This window comes from Microcaecilia unicolor, chromosome 14, assembly GCF_901765095.1.
Source record: "Microcaecilia unicolor chromosome 14, aMicUni1.1, whole genome shotgun sequence".
Lineage (NCBI taxonomy): Eukaryota > Metazoa > Chordata > Amphibia > Gymnophiona > Siphonopidae > Microcaecilia > Microcaecilia unicolor.
In genome coordinates this window covers 46,532,689-46,550,353 of record NC_044044.1, presented here as the reverse complement: position 1 = coordinate 46,550,353, position 17,665 = coordinate 46,532,689, and the positions used below count along the sequence as shown (strand labels likewise).

At 48.2% G+C, this 17,665-nt stretch overlaps 2 protein-coding genes across 7 annotated transcripts in view; both read left to right on the top strand.

The window, feature by feature from the left end:
• The window catches only part of HDGF (heparin binding growth factor), a 303,843-nt gene that overhangs the window by 151,779 nt on the left and 134,399 nt on the right, over window positions 1–17,665 (top strand). The gene's annotated exons all lie outside the window — the stretch shown is intronic.
• LOC115457592 (interferon-stimulated 20 kDa exonuclease-like 2) overlaps window positions 1–17,665 on the top strand; it is a 100,204-nt gene that overhangs the window by 23,605 nt on the left and 58,934 nt on the right. The window lies entirely within an intron of this gene.

Sequence of the window (17,665 nt, the reverse complement as noted above, 5' to 3'; positions counted from 1 at the left end):
GCGGCACCCCCCCATCCCCAGCGGCGTGCACCCGGGGGGGGGTGTCATTTCGCCGCGGGGGGGGGGGGGGGGGCGCATCGGCGCTCCGCCCCGGGTGTCATGCCGACTAGGATCGCCACTGTGTCCAGCGATTCTCCTCTCCCCTCCCATCCCATCCATGTCTAGCGATTCTCCTCTGCCCTCTCCTGCCCTCCCATCCATGGCCAGTGACTCTTGTCTAAGCGATTTCTCCTCTCTCCCCTGCCCTGCTCTGCTCTCCATGTCGAGCGATTCTCCCCTTCCATCCCATCCCATTGATGTCCAGCGATTCCCCTCCCCTCCCTGTCCAGTGAGTCACCCCAGCCCCCAGCTGCCTCCCTTTTAAGCACCCAAGGTCGAGTTGAACCCCAGCCCTCACCTTCCCGCCGTTGTCTCCTACAACAGCCCTCTTGTCCTTCCTGCCGCCCTGCCTTTAAACCTTTCATTTTACCTCAGGTCACAGCAGAGGCAGTGAAAGTGGCAGGCTCAGCTCACCTCCAGCCTTCTCTCTCAGTGTCCCACCCTCCTCTGACGTCATTTCATCTTTGCGTGAGGGTGGGATACTGAGAGGGAAGGGGAACGCTGGAAGTCAGCTGACGTCAGCTCATTTGCATGCAGTTATGAACCCAGCCAGCCAGCCATCCAGGGAGGCAGGTTGACCAATTATTATATAGAGATTAGGATTTATTTACCGCCTTTTTGAGGAATTCACTCAAGGCGGTGCACAGTAAAAATAGATCAAACATGAACAGTAGGCAATTACAGCAGTAAAAATATTCAAATAACAATACAAAGTATGGCACAGTATACTACTTACAATGTCAACACAATAGCTAAGATGGAACATATAGATAGTTAAGAGAGTAAGAAGAGTTAGAAAGTTATTTAAAATACCACCAATCGCCAGATTGGGCAGCTAGGCGGTTTACAATAAAAGCTCAGCAGAGCTGGGGAGAAGAGAGAAAATAAAAAGCGCAGAAATGAAAGGGAGATGACTATGGTGAAAAAGGCTTAACTAAACAACCAGGATTTGAGGAGTTTTCTGAAAGTAGAATAGGAGGATTCAAGTTTCAGGGTTAATGGTAGGGTATTGCAAAGTTGGAGGCCAATGCAGGCAAACCCTGAAATTCTACAAATGGTGCCTTAAGCTGTGTGTGATAATTTGGCCACACGGCCAAATTGTGCACACAACTTAATTAACAAGCCAATCAACGCCAATAATTGGAACAACAACCAATTAGCGGCACTATTTGGCTTTAATTAGAATTTACGCGCACAACTTTCTAGGCGTATTCTATAACGTGATGCACGTAAATTCTAATGCGCACAGATGAAAAGGGGGTGTGGAATAGGTAGTTTGTGAGCATTTAAAAAAACTATGTGCGCCATTATGCAATACACCTGACCTGAGCCTAAGTTAGATGCAGGGATTTAGGCCTGGTTTTAGGTGGCCTCAATGGGAGCACCTAAATTTTAGTCACAAGAACGGCCGCTAAGCAGCTAATAATTTGCACCTCCAATGTTCTGAAGCTGACTCCGTGGCGGTGTGGCAGTGAAACCGTGTAGTGTTCGCACTCCCGATCACTGCCCCACCCTCAAGGGAACTCTGTATAGTTGCCAGGGAAAGAAACGCGATGTCAGAAGGAGAAGGGACCAACCACAGGCAATCGCACTCGCTCCCACTGCCTCGGAGGAGAGGGGGGGCGTAGAACTCAGAAGGGAGGGGAGGGAGGGACGTCCTGGAACTCGAAGGGGAGGGGGGTACTGGAACTCGGAGGGGGGTCCTGGAACTTGAAGGGGGGCATGGAACTCGGAGGGGAGGGGGGCTGGAACTCGGAGGAGAGAGAGAGAGAGAGGGAAGGAAGGAGGGAGGGGGGTGTGGAACCTTGCTAGCGCCCATTTCATTTCTTTCGGAAACGGGCCTCTTTTACTAATATTCTATAAACTGTGTCTAACTTTAGGCATAATTTATAGAATCGCACTAAGTGCATGTTTTTTCAGTGCTGGTTTTTAAGGCACCATTTATAGAATTTGGCCCAAAGGCAGTAGCCAGTCACATAACAGAAGGGGGAGGGAGATGCAGAAGGTGCTGCTGAGAGAACTGTAGTAACCAAGGGGAGTGGTGTGGTATGAGTAGTCTTGAGATGTGGCCATGGGCAGATGGTAATAGGCCTTTGCATTGCAGGAGATTTAGGATTTAGTAGACTGACACAAAGAAGGATGTCTGGATAGTTTTATCGATGTGGTGCTTAAAGGAATATTACTCCTTGGACGCGGACTTGTCAAGGTATGGCCCTGAAGAACAGGGGGAGAGGGGACAGTAGAGTAAGGTTCAGTTTTGGAGACTTTCAGAGAACGTTTATGTTCATTGAGCCAAGTGGCCACGTGCAAGATACTGATTCAAAGAGGAGTTTTTGCAAGTCTGGGGTACAGGAGTGCAGAGATGCTTATTTATGTCTTTGTTACCTTTACGTTAGATTTTTTAATTCCCTTCTTCACTTCATTTTGTTTCTCTTTTCATCTAGTCCAGTGGTTCCCAAACCTGGTCCTGGAGGCACCCCAGCCGGTCAGGTTTTCTGTATATTCACAACAAATATTCATGAGATAGATTTGCATGCAGTGAAAACCTGACTGGCTGGGGTGCTTCTAGGACCAGGTTTGGGAACCCCTGATCTAGTCTTTCTCCTTTCCATTCTCTCTCTTCTAAACTTGTCTCCTCCTTTTCCATCCTTCTTGCTCTCATCTGTCTCTCAGATATCTTTCTTTAATCTCATTTCTCTCCTGGTCTCCTTTTCCCGATGCTTTACCTTTTTTTTTTTGTTACATTTGTACCCCACGCTTTCCCACTCATGGCAGGCTCAATGCAGCTTACATATTGTATACAGGTACTTATTTACCTTCTACATATCACCCTTCATCGCTCCATTCCCCCCCCCCCCCCCCCCCCCCACTCTCCTATCTAATTCTCCGTTGAACCCTTCATTTCCTTTTCTTTAACTCTCAGCCCTCCCTTTCCTCCACTGACTCTTCCACCAACACTTTACAATCCTGCAATTCCCTCTTTTTTTGGCTACTTCACCCCTCCTCAAACTCCCAACCTCTACCTCTGCTCCTTGCTCCTTCCACCTGTCAGCTGAGTGGAGGAGTAGCTTAATAGTTAGTGTAGTAGCCTGAGAACCTGGGGAACTTGGCAGCTCCTTGTGACTCTGGGAAAATCACTTATCACTCCATTGCTCCAGGTACCTGTATATAATATATAAACTGCTTTGATTGCCACCATAGAAAGGCAAAGTCAGTATATCAAATCCTATCTCCCTACCCTTCCCTCTCTGTCTCCCCAGACTTGCTCACTCTCATGTCACCTACTGAGCAACAACAGAGCAAACCCTAACCCTACGGGCATGGGAGAAGCAGGACATAGGAAAGGCAGCAGCCCTCAGAAACACAGCAAAAGTAGAAGGCTCCATGGAGCAGTCTCTCTGTCCTCCTGTGCAAATCCTTGCTGAAAGCCCACCTCTTCAATGTCGCCTTCGGCACCTAACCATTTTACCTCTATTCAGGAAATGTAGACTGCCCCAATTTGATTGACCGCACATTTTGTCCATTAGATTGTAAGCTCCTTTGAGCAGGGACTGTCCTTCTTTGTTAAACTGTACAGCGCTGCGTAACCCTAGTAGCGCTTTAGAAGTGTTACGTAGTAGCAGTAGTAATAGAGGGACAGAAGGAAGAGAAGCAGGACCTTCAGTCTTATGCACCCCCCCTTAACTTTTAGGCCCTTTGGCCCTCCAACACCCATGATCACCCCTCCCATAACAACTATTTGAAAACTGTCCAACCTTCTTGCTGGTAAAAGTACCTTCTGAATTTGTGTGCTTGTCAGAAACTACAGAATTAATTTGCTGCTCTTTGCCCCCCCCCCCCCCCCCCATACACACACACAGCTGCTGCCCTAGGCAATGGCCTATTAATGCCTAATGGTTAAGCCAGCCCTGAAGAGAAGACAGCAGTGTCTGCTGCCTCTGCTGTAATTCTACAGCTGGCTTACCCTTCTTAGGTCTCGCTACCCTCATATTTGTGGTAGTTTCAATGGTAGCTCTCCGGTTGTCATGGGAGAGGAAGTGGGAAGGGGGGCTGGGGATGACTGGGGAGTGAAATACTCAAAAAGCGGGAGCTAGAAGGCTGGGAGATAATGGGGGAAGAAGTCAAGGAGATGGAGATGGGGAAAGGGAGGGCTGGGAATGCTCACTGTCAGCTTAGTGATGGCAAAGGCATGTAGAGCAAAAAACTCCTATCCTTGTCCAGGAATGCCAAGGACAAGAGTCTAATTCTCTTTATTTTCTCCTTCTATTTGATTTGCAACTTTATTCTTTCTTTTCACTATCAGAAATGATCACAGTAAACCACCATAACAGCACGACTCTTAGCAGTATATCAAATGTGCCCCTACCCCACCCATCAAAGATGCAATCAAAATTCAGATTAACATCATAGCTAGCGAGTAAAATTAACAGCAACACATGCATGAACGTAAGTGTACAATGAGATTGATGTCAACCCTTTGATAAGGGAAACAAAAAAATGAAAGTGTATTGATATGTTTGTTACCCCCACCCGAATCGTTTCCACACCCTTATTCCCATATATGGTCACCGACAAAAGGCAGCCACTGCCACTTCTCACCGGGCAGGCCACAGCATCATCGGTTGACGTCACAATGGCTGGTAGCTATATAGGTGGCTGTGGGGCAGCCCAAGACATGAGTCCTCCTCCTAGCTCAAAACAAGAACAGAAGTCACCATGGTCTACAGAAGACATCGAAGCAGGAGCAGAAGTGCACAGAGAAGGCGAAGGAGAAGATCTCCACGAAGGAGGCTTGGGAGGCAGCACAGGGGATTCCGTCGAGGGCATGTCAGGAGGAGACACAGAAGGAGACGAGGAGGTAACTATGCTTGGACACAATATTCTCAAGCTCTCTACCCCCCCCCCCCCCCCCCCCCCCACCAAAGCAAGAACCCAAACAAGGCCTTATTCCAACAACTAACCACCTCCATTCTTGTTGTCACTACAGGAAATGTTAGTGGACATGGAAACGGATCCGGATACAGACGACGGTACAGACGATACTACTACTACTACTATAGAGCGCTACAAACAAAGGCATTGTGACCAGCTAGTGCATCACCCAGAGAGAAATAAAGAGCTACAGCAGGAAAATGTATGGCACGGCAAAATAAAGCACTAGCAAATTTCATACCATCCTGAGTTGTTTCTTTTTATTTTGGCATTGGAGGGGGGGGGGGGGGGGAGAACCTGAGTGAAAGTTAGCAGAAAGGAGGAAAGTTAAACACAAAATCATACAATTGCACACAATCCCATGTGTACAGATGTACTCCCTTTGTAAAAAATCATGCTCCAAATCTCGACAGTGCTGGCAGACAGCATTTCCTTGTCCGCAACAGGTACTAAAACCAAAATTCAATGCCCTATGTCTGAATATCAGGACCTAACCAGCCCCTGGATTGCCCTCAACATAGCCAGCTTTAAGGTTGGCGCTAACCAGTCATTTTCAGAAATGTTGGACATTAAGGGGGGAGGGCAGACCGAGTGGGTTGTCCCCAGATTTTCAGCAGTAAACTATTGGTATGACTGCTGTGGGGCTGTCCAGGTGTCAGGGCAGTCTGGGGGCAGCTGGGACAGAGCCGGAAAATAGTGGGCAGCAGTAATAACAGTGTCTGGAAGGCCCATATACAGGTGATATTCAGTGCTGGCACCCTTATACCTAAATTAGCAGATGCAAGAAAACCAGTCCTTAATCAGCTGGCACCTACATACGGGCCTCAAAGACCTGCACATGTAATGCCAGTGCCTGGATATGACCCAGCAGTGAATATCAGAAACACCAACGCCTGCAAAAGCAACCCAAAAGCAGTGGCAAGTTAAACCGCTACTACCAGCATGGTCCCTTATGGTACAGCAACTTCCTGACACTTCCCTTCCCGTTGGTAATGCAGCGCATCATTTTCCTGTCTGTTCCTCTCCCTTTCCTGCCACCCCTATGGTCCAGCGACTCTGTGTCCCCTCTCTCCCCCTCCCCACCCTTATGATTCCTTCTCTCCTCCTTCCACTCCCCCACTCCCCACGGTGCAGGCTACAAATTTCCAGGTCTCTGTGCACTTAGAATTCTCTTGAGTCTGTCCTCTTTCGCCTTCATCCTATGCCCCCTCCTGTGCAGAGCCGCTGAGAGGGGGAGGGCGGGGGGGAGGGAGCAAAATTCCCCAGGCCCGGGCCTCCAAGGGTTTATCTCTCCTGCTGACGGGACCCGACAGGAGCAGGAGAGAAAGAACTCCGGCGCCAGGCCCCCCTTGGAGGCTGGGGAGGACCGGAGCTTCCTCCAGTGCTGCTCTGCTGAGCGATGCTTTTCCTCTCAGGTGCAGGGGCAGGCAGTCAGCACTGAAGGAAGAGAAGCAGACCTTCAGTCTTATGCACCCCCCCTTAACTTTTAGGCCCACACCCATGACCCCTCCCATAATAACTATTTGAAAACTGTCCAACCTTCTTGCTGGTAAAAGTACCTTCTGAATTTGGGTGCTTGTCAGAAACTACAGAATTAATTTGCTGCTCTTTGCCCCCCCCCCCCCCCCATACACACACACAGCTGCTGCCCTAGGCAATGGCCTATTAATGCCTAATGGTTAAGCCAGCCCTGAAGAGAAGACAGCAGTGTCTGCTGCCTCTGCTGTAATTCTACAGCTGGCTTACCCTTCTTAGGTCTCGCTACCCTCATATTTGTGGTAGTTTCAATGGTAGCTCTCCGGTTGTCATGGGAGAGGAAGTGGGAAGGGGGCTGGAGATGACTGGGGAGCGGAATACTCAAAAAGCGGGAGCTAGAAGGCTGGGAGATAATGGGGGAAGAAGTCAAGGAGATGGAGATGGGGAAAGGGAGGGCTGGGAATGCTCACTGTCAGCTTAGTGATGCAAAGGCATGTAGAGCAAAAAACTCCTATCCTTGTCCAGGAATGCCAAGGACAAGAGTCTAATTCTCTTTATTTTCTCCTTCTATTTGATTTGCAACTTTATTCTTTCTTTTCACTATCAGAAATGATCACAGTAAACCACCATAACAGCACGACTCTTAGCAGTATATCAAATGTGCCCCTCCCCCACCCATCAAAGATGCAATCAAAATTCAGATTAACATCATAGCTAGCGAGTAAAATTAACAGTAACACATGCATGAACTTAGGTGTACAATGAGATTGATGTCAACCCTTTGATAAGGGAAACAAAAAAAATGAAAGTGTATTGATATGTTTGTTACCCCCACCCGAATCGCTTCCACACCCTTATTCCCATATATGGTCGCCGACAAAAGGCAGCCACTGCCACTTCTCACCGGGCAGGCCACAGCATCATCGGTTGATGTCACAATGGCGGTAGCTATATAGGTGGCTGTGGGGCAGCCCAAGACATGAGTCCTAGCTCAAAACAAGAACAGAAGTCACCATGGCCTACAGAAGACATCGAAGCAGGAGCAGAAGTGCACAGAGAAGGCGAAGGAGAAGATCTCCACGAAGGAGGCTTGGGAGGAACCACAGGAGATCCCGTCGAGGGCACGTCAGGAGGGACACAGAAGGAGACGAGGAGGTAACTATGCTTGGACACAATATTCTCAAGCTCTCTACCCCCCCCCCCCCCACCAAAGCAAGAACCCAAACAAGGCCTTATTCCAACAACTAACCACCTCCATTCTTGTTGTCCTACAGGAAATGTTAGTGGAAATGGACGGATCCGGATACAGACGACGGTACAGACGATACTCTAGAAGGTAGATGCCACGCCAGACAATTCCTGCTGCCATGCTGTCTGGGCCCGCAAGGAAGCCTCTCCGCCCTCACCTGAACTCCAAATGGCAACCTCTCCAAAGGCATTGTGACCAGCTAGCGCATCAAAGAAAGACCTACCATCATCACCCAGAGAGAAATAAAGAGCTACAGCAGGAAAATGTATGGCACAGCAAAATAAAGCACTAGCAAATTTCATACCATCCTGACTGTTTCTTTTTATTTTGGCATTGGAGGGGGGGGGGGGGGAGAAAGGAGGAAAGTTAAACAAAAATCATACAATTGCACACAATCCCATGTGTACAGATGTACTCCCTTTGTAAAAAATCATGCTCCAAATCTCGACAGTTGGCAGACAGCATTTCCTTGTCCGCAACAGGTACTAAAACCAAAATTCAATGCCCTATGTCTGAATATCAGGACCTAACCAGCCCCTGATTGCCCTCAACATAGCCAGCTTTAAGGTTGGCGCTAACCAGTCATTTTCAGAAATTTTGGACATTAAGGGGGGAGGGCAGACCGAGTGGGTTGTCCCCAGATTTTCAGCAGTAAACTATGGTATGACTGCTGTGGGGCTGTCCAGGTGTCAGGGCAGTCTGGGGGCAGCTGGGACAGAGCCGGAAAATAGGGGCAGAGTAATAACAGTGTCTGGAAGGCCCATATACAGGTGATATTCAGTGCTGGCACCCTTATACCTAAATTAGCAGATGCAAGAAAACCAGTCCTTAATCAGCTGGCACCTACATACGGGCCTCAAAGACCTGCATATGTAATGCCAGTGCCTGGATATGACCCAGCAGTGAATATCAGAAACACCAACGCCTGCAAAAGCAACCCAAAAGCAGTGGCAAGTTAAACCTACACCAGCATGGTCCCTTATGGTACAGCAACTTCCTGACACTTCCCTTCCCGTTGGTAATGCAGCGCATCATTTTCCTGTCTCTGTTCCTCTCCCTTTCCTGCCACCCCTATGGTCCAGCGACTCTGTGTCCCCCCTCCCCCTCCCCACCCTTATGGTCCCTTCTTCCTCCTTCCACTCCCCCACTCCCCACGGTGCAGGAGATGTGACTACATGGTCCTTCTCAGGCTACAAATTTCCAGGTCTCTGTGCACTTAGAATTCTCGAGTCTGTCCTCTTTCGCCTTCATCCTATGCCCCCTCCTGTGCAGAGCCGCTGAGAGGGGGAGGCGGGGGGGGGGGGGGGAGGGAGCAAAATTCCCCAGGCCCGGGCCTCCAAGGGTTTATCTCTCCTGCTGACGGGACCCGACAGGAGCAGGAGAGAAAGAACTCCGGCGCCAGGCCCCCCTTGGAGGCTGGGGAGGACCCGGAGCTTCCTCCAGTGCTGCTCTGCTGAGCGACTGCTTTTCCTCTCAGGTGCAGGGGCAGGCAGTCAGCGCTGGAGGAAGATGCCTTCTGCTGGCAGGGCCTCGGGATCCCCGCCAGCCAAGGTATTTCCTGTTGCGGCAGCGATAGCGATGGGAGGACGGCAGCAGGTGATTTGGGGGGGGGGGGGGGCAGCAGTGGCCCTGCCCTGGTGGCGGCAGCCCTGCCCCAGGCCCAGTTCAGTCTCTCGGTGGCCCTGCACTCATGTGCACTTATGCCGCATAGGTATTTAAGGTCCCCGATGCTCAAACTCCAGCACTGGTCCGAATAGCACTGCAGACTGCCGGAACAGCACAGAACAGTGTCCTAATGCTCAATGCTAATGAGATGCAAATATAGGTGCGCTCAGAGCACTGAACATGAGGGAGTTCGGTGGGAGGATTGTGCCTTGGCGCATGCTCAGAAAAGTTCCACAGTAAGCTTGGCTCCCATGCGCATGCGCCTGGTAAAACCCAAATGTGAAGCACAGATTACTTGTTCCTTGCCCAAGGCTACTTGTTCCTTACCATTAGGTAGTTTACCTTTTCTCATAAGGGTTCAATCCCCTTTATCATTTTGGTTGCTCTTCTTTGAACCTTTTCTAATTCCGCTGTATCGGTGACCATGGAGCGATAGAGGCATTATAGTATTTCCGTCTTATCACCCCTTTCCTAATAATTCCTAGCAGACGATTTCAGCATATTTCTACACAACCACCTAGATTTTTCTTGGGTGCTGACCCCCAAGATGGACCCTAGCATCAGGTCCACCTTGGGGCTCAGCTGAATATTCATGCAGTTTCATGATAAATTAGTCACCTTATTTTCTAACTCCTCTTACCTATGTTACATCTTCATCAGTGCTGTACAGGAGACTAACAGAAAAAAATAGTCTTATATTTCAGCCTACTAGGTTGGGATAATGAAGTTGTAGATTGTCAGAAGATTGTCTAGGTTGCTGAGGCTGATTCTTCAGCAAACTTTGAGGTCTTTCCACGGTAGCAGAAATGCGGGTGGTTAGCCAGAGGATAAGTGATATCCGCTATAGCTATATCTGTATAGCGGACTGAATACGGGAGGGGGGGGTATTCCAAGGGCGCATCTGAAGCCCCGTGTGAAGAATCCATCATCACAAGCACCATCTCTGTTGCTTGATAGGTCCAGAAGTCAGCCTACCTGTCATCCGTATCGTTTCCATGGAACTGGGACAAGAAAGCTTCCTTCACTTATTTGTTAATGGAAGAACGTTCCAGCTTTTTCAGCAAACCTGACCAGGCCATGACCCTAGCAAACGATAATCCTTCAATGGAGTATTAATAATTAGCTAAATAGTTGCTTCACACATCATGTTTTCTGCTCTAATAATAAGACTAGACAGACAGGTCTCTAATTAGGAGGTTCTAGGATTTAATGTCTTTAATGTCAGGCAAGCCTCATTTAGACTTGTTGCTTTCCTTATTAACTTGATTATCTATAATCATAGGGACAAGCACCGCCTGTTTGTTAGTCTATTTGACGTCTATGACTCCAGTAACCAACAGAGACAACTCACCTTCTATGACAAATATTCTGCCTTTCTGAGCCAGCTGGGAGTCCATGTGAGGCAACAAAGCCTACCCAGTAACTGAAGATGTCACAAACCAACCCCATCAGCAACCTAGGGTCAAAGTGTGAGTGCAGCAGCTCCTAGTGGTGGCAAACGTCTGTTGGAACCTTCTCTTATCTGTGTTTCTGACAGCAGATAAGGGCCAAAAGGCCCATCCAGTCTGCCCTTCCTCAGTAACCACTAATTCCTCCTTTTCCTGCGCAGTCTTCGTCTCCACTACCTCCACCACCCTTTCCGTGAAGGAGTTTTCTTGAATTCCTAAGTGTATTTCCTCTCATCTTCTTCCGACGCCCTTCATTCCAGGGTTTTCCTTCAATTGAAAAAGGATCACCCCACCTGTACATTGAGGTATTTAAATGTCTCTACATATCCCCTCTCTCCTGCCTCCCCAGAGACCGCTTACTAGTTTTGTAGCCGCCCTCTAGACCAACTCCATCTTGTGGGAAATATTTCCATCTTTATACTAGAAACACAAGTGGGGACCAGTTTGTCAAAAAAGAAGTTCAAACAAAACCATCCCCCTGTACCACATAGCTCAGAGTAAGTTTGAATTGCATGGTGATCTCTCAATCTTGTGAGAATAGTAAGATTTGGGGCAGCACAGAGGGCTACACTTGTGGTCGATGGGGGCCATCACTGGCCCCCATGCCTTGTACTTCACTGTCCTAGAGGGAAATTAATTGTCCCAGGCAGACTTCTATGGTCTGTGCCCTGATCATGGCTGGACAGATCTGGATGGGCTTGAGTGGGGCTTTGATAGCAGCTCCGTAGTGGGAAAAAGGCCAATCCTGGGCAGACTTCTACAGTGCCCTGAAAAAGTAAGAAAAAAAGTAGGTATATGTAATATATCTACGTTGGGCAGACTGGATGACTGTACAGGTCTCTAGCTGCCGTCATGTACTATGTTACTATGGTCATCTACTATGGATGCAATCCCTCCAAATTGATTAGGAGGTGATTTTATACAGCATTCTCTGTGTATAGAGCATATTTTACATGTAGAAATAGCTGATGCTAGGGTCCACCTTGGGGGTCAGCACCCAAGAAAAAGATCTAGGTGTCATTGTAGACAATACGCTGAAATCTTCTGCCCGTGTGCGGTGGTGGCCAAAAAAGCAAACAGGATGCTAGGAATTATTAGGAAAGGATGGTGAATAAAACTGAAATTATTATAGTGCCTCTATCGCTCCATGGTGGACTGCACCTTGAGTATTGCGTTCAGTTCTGGTGGTCGTATGTCAAAAAAGATATAGCAGAATTAGAAGAGATTCAAGAAAAGGGACCAAATTGATAAAGGGATTGAATTTCTCTCATATGAGAAAAGAAAAGAGGTTAGGGCTCTTGAGCTTGGAAAGGAGGCGGCTGAGGGAGGATATGACTGAGGCCTATGAATCGATTTTTCACTCATCAAAAGTACAAAGACTAGGGGACAGTCAATGAAGTACATGGAAACAATTTTAAAATAAACAGGAGGAAATATTTTTTTTCACTCAATGAACAGTTAAGCTCTGGAACTCTTTGCTGGAGATGCAGTAACACTGGTTGGCGTATCTCGATTTAAAAACGTTTTGGAGTTCCTGGAGGAAAAGTCCTAGTCTGCTATGAGACCGACATGGGGAAGCCACTGCTTGCCCTGGGATTGGTAGCATGGGATGTGCTATTATTTGGGTTTCTGCCAGGTAACCTGGATTGGCACGTTGGAAACAGGATACTGGCTAGATGGACCATTGGTCTGACCCAGTATGGCTGTTCTCACGTTCTTATGTCCCATTAGGTAACTACTTACTCTACGTTTAACGTCACTCACCCTAAGTTTGAAAAAGAAGTACAGAAGTTACATCTACAGTCCAAATCTAAAACAAATCACCAGTAAGGGGCAATCAATAGCCATAGAAACCACAAAAGGGGGGGGGTGAGTGCTGATGTTTCAGATCTTCAAGTATTTAGCATGCATCCTCCTTCCCCTAACATATAGGCCCTTCTGGCCTAACCAGGCTTCAAAGTTGTAGCTTTGACCCCTCCTCCCTCTCTTCCCAGCTCCTCCATATATTTGCTGTAATCTCCATAGCTGTTTTAACTTGGAAATGGCTGTAAACCACTTTGCTGCTGGTTGTGAAAAGAAACCTCTCTTTGAGGGCACAGTCAAGGTCTGTTCCTGGCAATGTCCACATTTTTATTCAAGAGAATGGATGCTGCCATAGCAGAAACATCATTCAAGCTAGTTCCCTCCCCCTCTGAAGGTGTGGACCCATTGAAAAAGTATCTGGAGCCTACCATGGCCTTGGTGATAAAGAGGCAAAGAGGCAAAAAGTCTACCAGGATCATGTCCTGTGGTGAACGAGAGATGGGTTGAGTCTAAAGAAGCCTCAAAGCTGATTCCTTAATCACTTTTTTTTAAATACAGTCCCATCTGCCAGCAGGTGACAATGAATGTGTATTCATTGTGGATCCTATTCATAAACTATCATATAGTTGTCTGTCCAGGGAATCACCAAAATCACAAAACAGCCAGAGAGCACAGGTTCGCCATATAAGCAGATTATTATAAACATATAACAGAGTTTGACTTAAATCTTTATTTAAACCATAAAAGGCGAACAGGTGTTACAAACTGGCATGTACAAACCCCAAACTAACCTGTCAACACAAACTAGGATGTAGGAGAAGTTCTTGCTATAATTGTTCTTAAACCTGACATGTAAAGTGCATTGTTTTATGCTTTGAAAACTCAATAAAAAAATTAAAATTCAAAATTCCGCTTCCTTTAGTTGTGCACAGCTATACACAGGGCCGGTCTTAGGCAGAGGCGACCAAGGCGGCCGCATAGGACCCCGCACTTAGGGGGGCCCCGCGTGGCGCACCGCAACTCTGCCTCACTCCGACCGACCCCCGCTCGGACGACCGCATCATGATCCCGCTTGGCCGCTCCGCTCCCGCCACGTTGCGGCACGGTACCAACCCCCCCTGAGCCCCGTCAGCAGCCTCCTGCCTCCCCGGACCCCGAGAGTTGCACCGACGGCCCCGACAGACAGTTGCAGCGCCAGCGCGACGGCCCCGGCTCCCGACAGAGAGTTGCAGTGACGGCTCACCCCAGCGTTTCACTTGCCCCTGTCCCCACAAGTGGAGAGGGCTAGTAGTGTCAGACTTTACTGTTAATTTGCCCAAAGTTATTGAAAACCTAAAGAATCCCAAGTGGGCAGACTAAAAATGTCCATCTAAAGGTACTTATCTTGCTAAGCTGGCCAGATCATGTGTATTTAGGAGAATTTGAGTTTCCAAAGCAAATAGCATTGTAGCCTCAAGAAAGAGGGGCATTTCTCTAAGCATGTTCAGCTTAGGAGAGGAAAAGAGCACATATAAAATCCATTTCCAAGGAACCTTTTTAAATTAAAAAATAGGGGAATTTCAAAGTACTGGATCTTAGTATTTTTCCTTTATTCTCCTTTGTTATGAGATTTGGAATTACTAATTGTAGTGGACTTGAACTGAATTTCTGGGGAGGGGGGGTTCATGATAGCATTGGGCTTATTATTTCAATCAGTTTTTTTGTACAAGTTTAGCTTCATTTGTCTTTATTTGAAATTTCATAAATAAAAATGTGCTAAAAATGGAATAATCTTATCAATGGGGTGGAGCTAGGGCGGGGCTAGGATGGGACCCCACCAAATTGGTCTGCACAGGGCCCCGCACTTGCTAAGACCGGCCCTGGCTATACATGTTGATTGGGAGAAGCGTGGGAGGCTGCCCTAGCCGTAGGCCTTGTAGGCTCTGTACAGAAAACTAGGCCGGATTCTAGAGGTAATGGGAGGAGTATCAGTTCTGGACTGATACCCTTCAGAAAAATGTGGTTCTGAAATAACCATATCGTAACATGCAGTAGCTGCAGCAAAGATACCTGCTAGTAGCATTTCCTTATACCCAAATATAGTCAACACTTTCATGACTGAATAAAGGGTACATCACAGATACCTAATAATTGGGGTTAAGGTATAAGAGGCAGCTGCAGGAGTCAACTTTACTCAGAAAGACAGGGTTCCAGATGGTTTCTGACTTGGGAAGCAACAAGTACTTAGAAAATGGGTGGCAGACGGAGCAGAAGCCGGGCAAGAGCAGGAAACGAAGCAGGAGCAGAAGCAAAAGTCTGGCCAGAAGCAAAAGCAATAGCAGCAGTCAGCTCGTGACTCGCCGCCGACGCCGCCGTCACAGCAAGAAGCAGGATGGGAGCACAGGGAGGCGAAGAGGCAGGGGCAGAAGCCGGAGCCATCGGTCTAGAGGCGGGTCCGCGGAGTAAGAGGAGGCGACGAAGGCGCCGCCGCGCTGCTGCATAAGGTACCTAGTTCTCAATCCTCTCAAAATGTAACGGGGGTTCTCCATAGGCAGCAGGGGAATACAGCAACACTCACTCCTCCCCCAATCCCCTGGACTGAAAGGGGGTGGGGGGAGACCGAGGCAAGAGAGCCCTGTTGACATGCCTTGTTCTTGGGGGATTTTTGCTTAAAGCCTCTTTCCTCTCTCATCTCAATTTAACATTTTCTCTTTCCAGCCTCCATTCGCCCCCCCCCCCCCCTAGAATCTGCTAAGAGGTGTCCTGTGCTCCTGATGTCTGGGTCCATCATGTGAACACCAAGAAGCTCCTGCTTGCTGTCAGCACACAACCGAAACCACCATGTGCCCGTGTGAAGTGAATGCGGAAACCCTGATTAAAGACCAACTACACCGATGGTCCCAAATCCCTCGAGTTTTGGTGTCCTTGTAACTTTTGTGCTTGTCTTTGTCAAGTTCCTAATTGCGGCAAGTGTGGTTTGAACCCATCAACCAGCTAGGATGAAGGGGGCTGTGTAATGTGAAAATGGGTTTGCATGGTTTTAGCAGCTACATATAGAGGGTATCAGCCACTTCAAAAATTTATCACATGGGTTCTTACAACTTCCACCACCTAAACTTTTTACAAAAAAAAAACACCTGGGTTTTGTAAAACTACATGTGCAGAACAAGTTCTTTAATGCAAAGCTCTGGGACGAGGCCCCCATCTTCCTTTTTACACTCTGCCTCGCTACCTAAGCACACAACAGACAGGGAAGATGGGCTGGAAGAGATGCATGGCATTGACACACACTTTAGCAGAAGATATCTGATGCAGAGATTGCAAGTTATCCAGTTCAGAGGCATAGCCAGACCTCAAATTTCGGATGGGCCACTGGGCAAACAGGTGGGCACGTAGTCTCCACATTCCCCCCCCCCCCTTGTGCAAATTCTCATGCCCTTGTTGTTGTTTGGTGGGGATCCCCAAATCCCACCAGCTGCAGAGGTGTGAAAATAGCATGTGAGGAAGGGGGAGGCTAGCCCAATGGCAGTAAGCAGACAGTGCCACCGGCTGAAGCAAGTGGGAAAGGGAGCTGCTCTTGTCTCCGGAGGACCCCTGCAGCTGGTGGGACTTGGGGATCCCTACCAACCAATAACGGGCATGAGAATTTTGGGTGGGCAGTCTCACCTGTGGCTATGCCACTGACCCAGTTCCAGGCTGTAGATTTTGGGCCAGTCCTGGATTTCTGGCCACCCATCCTGTTCCATTATGGGTCTTCTGATTTCAATGGGATGTAAGTTTAAAACCAGGATTGTCCCAAAATCTACAGCCTGTTTCCTGGTCTTTGATATGGACATTAAATACACATGACTGTCACCCTGAGTGAGTTCCCCTAGGAGTAGCCTAGTGGTTAGTGCAGTGGGCTTTGATCCTGGGGAACTGAGTTCAATTCCCAGCTCCTTGTGACTCTGGGCAAGTCACTTAACCCTCCATTGTCCCTTAACCCTCCATTGCCCCCTGGTACAAAATAAGTACTGAATATATGTAAACCACTTTGAAAGTAGTTGCAAAAACCTCAGAAAGGTGGTATATCAAGTTCCCCTTATGGGGACAGGCAGGGAGGGTTTAACAGGGTGACAGATCTGGGGGTGGTTTCAGCGGGGCGGGGATCCCATACCTGAATGTTATGTTTTACTGTTGTGATCATGGAAAGGAGTGGGTTGCAACTGCGGGGTGGGAGTAGTGAGGAACAAAACCAGCTGACAGAGGGCAGACCTGTGGAGACAAGAGGCTGGAGATGGGTGAAGGGAACCACACCTCTGGGAGAGGACAGACAGGGAGGTCTAGTCCTTGGTTCAGACTGGCATCTGGGGAAAAGCCTCTGTCTTGAAAGTGATACAGTAGCCCTGAGTTATGACCACACACTAACTTGAACTTGATGGGGTAATCCAAACCCCCCCCCCCCAAAAAAAAATGAGTCAATTGATGACCACACACTAACTTGATGGGGTAATCCACCCCCCCCCCCAAAATGAGTCAATTGACCTTTTTAATGAATGACCATACACTAACTTGAATTTGGAGTAATCCAACCCCCCCCCCCAAAAAAAAGTCAATTGATGACCACACACTTAACTTGATGGGGTAATCCACCCCCCCCAAAAAAAAATGAGTCAATTGATGAGCACACACCAACTTGAAGTTGGAGTAATCCACCCCCCCCCCAAAATGAGTCAATTGACCTTTTAATTAATGACCACACACCAATTTGAACTTGATAGAGTAATCCAACCCTCCCCCCCAAATGAGTCAATTGATGACACACACCAACTTGAAGTTGATGGAGTAATCCACCCCCCCCCAAAATGAGTCAATTGATGACCACACACCAACTTGAACTTGAAATGGGGGAGGGGGGTCTCTGATATAATCCATTAAAATGGAGTCAATTGACCTTTTAATTAATGACCACCACACACCAGGTGCGCCGGGCAGGGAAGAGGGGCTCTTTCCTGCCCGAGGTCACTAGACCACC